The sequence below is a fragment of the Papio anubis genome, chromosome 10 (genome assembly GCF_008728515.1).
Source record: "Papio anubis isolate 15944 chromosome 10, Panubis1.0, whole genome shotgun sequence".
NCBI classification, from domain to species: Eukaryota; Metazoa; Chordata; class Mammalia; order Primates; family Cercopithecidae; genus Papio; species Papio anubis.
In genome coordinates this window covers 118,145,000-118,152,070 of record NC_044985.1, presented here as the reverse complement: position 1 = coordinate 118,152,070, position 7,071 = coordinate 118,145,000, and the positions used below count along the sequence as shown (strand labels likewise).

Sequence of the window (7,071 nt, the reverse complement as noted above, 5' to 3'; positions counted from 1 at the left end):
AACCACAGCATAAACCACCTCAAATTGTCTTCAAAGTGACTATCAATCTATATGTCCACATCTGTCTCTATGTTCATAGACACATGGACATCAAAAACATAAAATAGAAAACATGTGCATCCTCATTGCAAAGTGAAACCAGAAATTAACCACATCCCAGCATGCATGAGGGATTTTTGCAAATGCAGTGTGGACAGGACTACACAGAACACATCACTGATTTCTGGGAAATGCTTCACATCCAGAGACAAATACGCCTGGAAAGGAAGCTTGGTTGTGCCACACAATAGCCCACTAGCACCCTCCCATTCTGAAGCACGGGCTCACCAGGCATGTTGGTGCACACCTATAATCCTCAGCTACTTGGGAGGCTGAGATGGGAGGATTGCTTAAGCCCAGGAGATGAAGACCAGCCTGGGCAACATAACAAGACCCCTGTCGCTCTTAAAAGAAAGAAAAAAAAAACCAGCTTAGCTGAGCATGGTGGTACATGGATGATGGCTGTGGTCCCAGCTACTCAGGAGGCTGAGTGGGAGGATCTCTTAGGCCTAGGAGTTTGAGACTTCAGACAGCTATGATCACACCATTGCACTCCAGCCTTGGCAACAGAGCGAGACCTTGTCTTTAACAAAGACAAAAATAAAATAAAAGCTAGGCTCTTGGGAGATGGGGTCTACAGGCTGCCTGGAGTGCTCTAAAGTCTCCTAGGTTGAATTTGCCTCCCATCTGCACAGCAGAGGCTCTAAGCTTCACCAGGGCATGCAACTTACTCCTGATGAGTTGGACATTCTAGGTAGAGAGCCAGAGGTGTGTACATGGTGGGTGTGTGTGTGTGTGTGTGTGCGCGCACGCGCGCGAACGCATACGGAAATGCAGGCAGAGGGCACAAACATTTCCCCTGGAGTCCCATTAGCATCTCATCTAGGAAGCCAGACTGGGGGTCAAGATGAGAAGAAGCTTCAGGCTGCTTCTACCCACCTGCCTGTCTTGACTGACCTGAGGATCTCTCATCCCCAGGTCACCCCAACCTCCAGATTCCTGGATCTCCAAACTAGTAATCCACTTCCAATGCTAGGCTGACAAATCAAATACAACATGCCCAGTTAAATTTGAATTTCAGATAAACCACACAAACTTTTAAGTAAAAATAGGACCCAAATATTCCATGGGACATCATGTACTAAAAAATATTGTTATTTATGTAAAATTCAAATTTTACTGGGCATCCTGTTTTGATTTGTTTGTTGTTTTCCTAAAACCCCATCCCTGAATGATTGATGTGGCATATACACCAACCTGAGCAAGGCATAGTGATTAACAACAGCACGGGGCCTTGGAACAAGCTGCCTGGTTTGTAACCCTAACTCCACCACTTGCAGGCCACAGAACCCTGGGCGGGTCACTTAACCTTGCTGGGCCTCGGTTTTCTCATCTGTAAAACAGGGATAATACTGAATCCCCCTAATATTTGTATTTATTTATTTATTTATTTTGGGGACAGAGTCTCACTCTGTCACCCAGGCTAGTGTCCAGTGGCACAATCTTTGATCACTGCAACCTCTGCCACCTGAGTTCAAGTGATTCTTCTGCCTCAGCCTGCCGAGTAGCTGGGATTACGGGTGCCTGCCACCATGCCCGGCTAATTTTTGCATTTTTAGTAGAGATGGGGTTTCATCATCTTAACTCCTGACCTCGTGACCCACCTGCCGCGGCTTCCCAAAGTGTTGGGATTACAGGTGTGAGCCACCGTGCCTGGCCATAATTTTATGTATTCAAATACTGAGAGCAGAAGAAGAGGATTACTCCCAGTCTGGGTGAGGTTGGGGAAGAACGATGTGAGCAGATCTGAACTGGAGAGCCAAAATAGTCATCGACTTTACCATCGACCCTTCCTAATGCAGATGAACTTTCAAAAGAATGCCAAGGTAATATAACCGAGAGGGGCTCTTCTGTTTCTCTCTTTTTTTTTTTGAATACTCACATAAAAACAGAATTCACGCATTATAAACAGATAAAATCTTCTGACAAGCTGGCAGAATTGTAGCCCCCAAACAGCAACATGTTAATGGGAAAGTAGCAGGTGCACGGTTCCCACGTCAGCTTCCACTCCTGCTCCTGCTGGTTACTTGGCAGCCACCCTGGCAGTCGTGAAAATGACTGACACGTCTATTTTCACATGTTTGTATGCCAAGAATAAGACTGGAAGCATTGACTGAAACAATTGGCTTTTCTCACTGCGGGATGCGATTGTCCAGTGTGCAGAGGGAATGGAAGATAGGAGGAGGTGGTGGTGCCTCTCCTCTGCCACATTGACAGTCACCTCTCCCTTTCCAGACTGGACCGTCCCTTGGGGATACAGACTTTGTTGTTAGTTCCCTTCCGACCTATAAGCACGTTTGTAAATTCTACCACCTCATCTGTTTCTCCTTCCCCATCCAGATGGGTGTGGAAAAGCCAATTTTAGTGAATGCCAAGGGCAATGTGATTTGGAAAGAGAGTTGTCACCCCATCTGAGTAATGCTCATGGACAAGGCATGGGCAGAAGCGACATCCAGTTCTCTCATCCACGACTTCCTAATCGAGCCTCTACTATGTGCAGATGATGCTCCATTCAGGCAACATGGAGTGAACTGGACAGACAAGTCCTTGCCCTCGGGAGCTCACATTCTAGTTGGTCAGAAAGAAAACAGACAAGGAAAGAACTGACTGAAAGAAGGTAGCTGTATATTTGCATGTTCCTGGGAGAACCACTTGTTGTTGAGTGGTGGGGCCTGGGAGACAATGGGTTGCATTTCGGGAAAACCATAGACAAGTTTCTTGCTCACTGGGGACAGAACTCAGAGTTCTCAGTTCTCTACACAGGGTCTCCTTCCAAAAAGGAAGGGATCTGCAGGTTACGTATTTTGGTTAAGTAACCAGATTGTAAACTGTCACATGCAGCTCATAAAACCAGCCTCGAGGTTGTGCATCACGGATGGAGGAAGTCCAGGTTCACATTCCAGAGTGACCCCTGATGCTTTGTGTTCAGCAACTGGGCTTCTCATTTCACACCAGGGTTCTTTGTTTCATACGTTGGCATTTGAGAGAGGTTTCCTGGAATTAACTGTGATGTTTGCTTGAATCTTGTTGAGAACATGAATCACACAGTTTCTTAAAGGTTATTCTTTTTCAGAAGAAAAGTTATTTTATAGGAAGTCAGACCCTCAGGATCTTCCAGAGCCCGGGGTCTCTTTTGTCGGCACAGAGTTGAATTGTCATGGCTTCAGGATTTTCATTTCTTATTCAATTTATTGGAGCAAGCCTTACGCTTGACCGGCATCGGCAAACAGACAGGCGGGTGTTCAGCTGGGACCCGGCAGAGATGACTGTAGATTCCGCCAATATCTTTCACAGAAGGAACTCCAGGTCCAGTCCCAGGAAGGCAGGGAGAGGAGGAACAGAAAAGGCAGGGAAGTTGTCAATCAGCTCAGGACAGGGAAACTGGGGATGAGGGGCCAAGCTGCAGGTAGAGCATCAGTGGGAGCTTCATCCTCAGTTCCTGAGAGGGCCAGAGGTCTAAGAAAACCTGTTTTGCCATGCTCACCTCTCAGCATGGTGTGGTTGATCATGTGAGGAGCACACACCAGCTGGGGGATTCTGAAGCTGCCGTCATCAGAGGGGGTCCGTGGAGTAGGGAGTCACCTGATGGGCTTCCTGTTGAGCTGCTGGGCGTCACATACTTAGCCTGCAACAGGGCAGCTCTCATTGCTCTGGGAGGATTTAGGGGCATCAGGGATGCTCACTGGGCTTCTCCCAGGATCTCTGGGTTTTCCTCTTTTCTGTTCCATTCAGTTGCTGATCTTTGCTTTTGCTTAAGGCCCTGAAGTGAAATTGGAGTTGAGGTGAATCTTGTAGCAAATTGAATTAAGACCACACCTTCATCCTTTGGAACAAACGTTGCAATTCTGCAACTGTGGGGACGGACGTGGAAGCATTCAGGGCATTCTGCTGGTTGCTTGGGAATGGATTATGCATTGGCACAAAAATCAACAGCGGTGACTTGGGATCATACTTTCCCTATGATTTTCTCCTTTTAAGAAAACACTGTATTTTATTTACATTGTTCATACTCTGGAAAATATAGCTGAATTTTTAAAATCACATATAAATGACCACCTAGAGCGAACCGCACAAGATTTTGCTACTTAGCATTTTCTATCATCCATCTATCTGTATTTTTATTCAAAAATGGATCATACTTTGCATATTGTTTTGTAACTGTAGACTAATACTTGACAAGGATTGCTTCTAGCAGTGGTTTAATTAATTCTGCCCCAATTTGCTTAGTTACAGACATATTATACTCAGTTGTAGATCCGAAGATGGTTCCTAGGAAGACTTTGAGGCAAAGAGGTGAGAGGTGAGTGGATTATTGGAAAATGGTCATGGCTCCCCACAAGAGATTGCCACCCTGGGATGAGCTACTTGCGTTTGCAAATATCTCTATCTCTGAGATCCTAGGGTCTCATAGAGTCTTCTCATTTCCTACTTAGATGTCTTTGTGGAAACCACATCATCTATAGCATTTTCAGGATAAGCAACTATTCCAGGAGACAGGTATGGAGGTAACCGAATATACTTGTATGTCCTCTCTCTCTTTTTTAATGTTGAGGACATAGCAACAAAATCTATTGATTTTGTGTATGCTGACATCAGTTGATTAAAGTTAGACAGTGATCCTAATCCACACTGTAATGTGATTCTTTGTTAGTCCTTTCCCTGTCTCAAGTGTATTTTACTTGTGAACGAGTCTCAGAAAACATCACGTTGAGGGATCAACTTTCGCAGGCTTGTGGATCCAAAATCAGGCCCCTTGTGGGTTCTGGTCAACTTTCTGCAACAGAATAATGAACTTGAAATGTAAGAGCTGGGGTTGGCCTAGAGGGACGAAGACTGACTGAAGTGAATAACAAGGTCAAAAAGGCTTCCAAGATTTCCAGAACCAAACAGCCTCGGGCTCCAGTAAGTGATTCACATTCCCTTCCCCTTTGTTATAAATGTTTCTCATTGTTGAATACCTTTGACTTGTTAGGGCTGAGCCCTTTTCTCTAAATAGCTGAGAGATGAGTTGTCAGTTGAAAAAAAATCTTTAATGAGTGAAAGTACTGTTGCCTGGCTTCACGTTCTTAAATTATGATGGTATCGCCTGTCTCTAATCAGGATAGAAAGAAGGAAAATCTCGGAAAGTTTCTTGACAGGGGACTAAATGGCATGGCACACAGGTGCTCTTGTTGTGCCAAGTCAGAGTTCTTCTCCAAATGCTCTGAGATTGAATCTGCTCTGCAATAAACCTTTTCCCCTAGCTGTCACTACTGTATGTCACATCCAGTCTATGCTGTTATCTGCAGCGTATTTGTGTTGAATGACTTTCTAGAGGTGGTCCCAGGAAGAATGGTGCAAGCATCCCAAACCCTTCTGCTCTGATGGGCAATAAATGAAACAGCCAGCATATACCCCAGAGAGGAAGAAAAAAGTCCATCGCAGGAGACAGTTTCTTAGAGCAATTGACCAAGAACTTGGCACCAGGGAGGATAACTTTACTGATTCCAGAGTCAGAAGACATGGATGGATGATCTGTTTACATATTATTGAACATTTTAAGTTATTTTCAATAATTTGCCAACAGTTTTGTAATAAGCATATTTATGCATCAACTTTATGATAAGGACTATTTCCTTGGAGAACGTCCCAAGAAAGGTTATATACTAGAAATTATTTTGAGATTATTTATTTATATTACCAGAAGAATACTGATTTCTACCTAGCCATAACTTCTTACAATAAATAAAATATTACTCAATGGCTCCTCAAAATCTTCAGGGATCCAGGCTACTTTTATTTTTCTGCTTTGCCATCTTTATTTTTAGCTTGTGCCTTTCTGTCTCATGACCACAAGGTGGCTGCTGTGCCTTCCAGGACATGGTATCTACATTCCAGAAAGGGTGAAGGGTAAGGTTGAGAGCAAAGCTTTATTACCCCAGGTAAGCCCTCCCCAAGGTCTTTTGCTTATTCCTTGTATTAGTCCATTCTTGCATTGCTATAAAGACATATCTGAGACTAGGTAAGTTATAAAGAAAAGAGGTTTAATTGACTCATGGTTCTGCAGGCTACACAGGTTTCTGCTTCTGGGGAGGCCTCAGGAGACTTACAGTCGTGGTGGAAGGTGAAGGAGAAGCAAGCATCTCTTACATGGCGGGAGCAGGAGGAAGAGAGGGAAGAGGAAGGTGTCCCACACTTTTAAACAACCAGATCTCTCGAGAACTCTATCTCAAGGTAGCACTAGGGGGATGGTGCTAAACCATGAGAAACCACCCCATGATCTAGTCACCTCCCATCAGGCCCCACCTCCAATCGTGGGGATTACAAGTCAACATGAGATGTGGGTGGGGATACAGAGGCAAACCATATCATACCCCATGACCAGAACTGAGTCACACAGACACTCCTGGCTGCAAAAGAGGGGACGATGACACACAAGTACATTGCCTTTCTGAATAAAATCTGTTGGAATGGAAGAAAAGGCAAACCTGTGTTGGGTAGACATCAGTACTATCTGCCACACATATAACTGTGCTGTGTTAAAACTGCTAATATTTTTTCCAAAGTCAGTTTAAAGAAATGCAGTTTTTGTAGATGTTTTGAAAAATTGATCTAATAATATGGGTAGTCATTGGTAGGAAGAAGCCAGCTTTGAGTAAATCAAATGTCAAGAATTTCTGCAGTCAGGAGGAGACTTTCTAAAAAAGTAAAAAGAGAAAATACTGTGGGAACACTGAGAGAGCAATGTGAATGCCAAACTGAAAAAGCATAGACCTGGAGACAAATCCTCTCTCTGTAAGGTTCACTCACTTTCTGTTTTCTCTGGATGAGTACATCTTTATAAAATTATCCCTCTATGTATTGTTTTTCTCTCATTTTCTCCAGATCAAACAGTTCTGAAATATCATATCACCATATCTAGGCATCTAATATAGTTCTAAACCACCTGTCTCCAAAAGCGCTATGGATCTCATCCTTAAATGTGACATCACA

General features: G+C 44.0%; 1 long non-coding RNA gene across 1 annotated transcript; it reads left to right on the top strand.

Annotated features, from left to right (window-relative positions):
* The first annotated feature begins 1,684 nt into the window (after positions 1-1,684).
* Positions 1,685-6,122, top strand: LOC103876605. The gene is made up of 3 exons (XR_001893697.3): positions 1,685-2,716; positions 4,327-5,001; positions 5,907-6,122. It is a non-coding gene; the product is annotated as an uncharacterized LOC103876605 (long non-coding RNA).
* Positions 6,123-7,071: the final 949 nt, after the last annotated feature.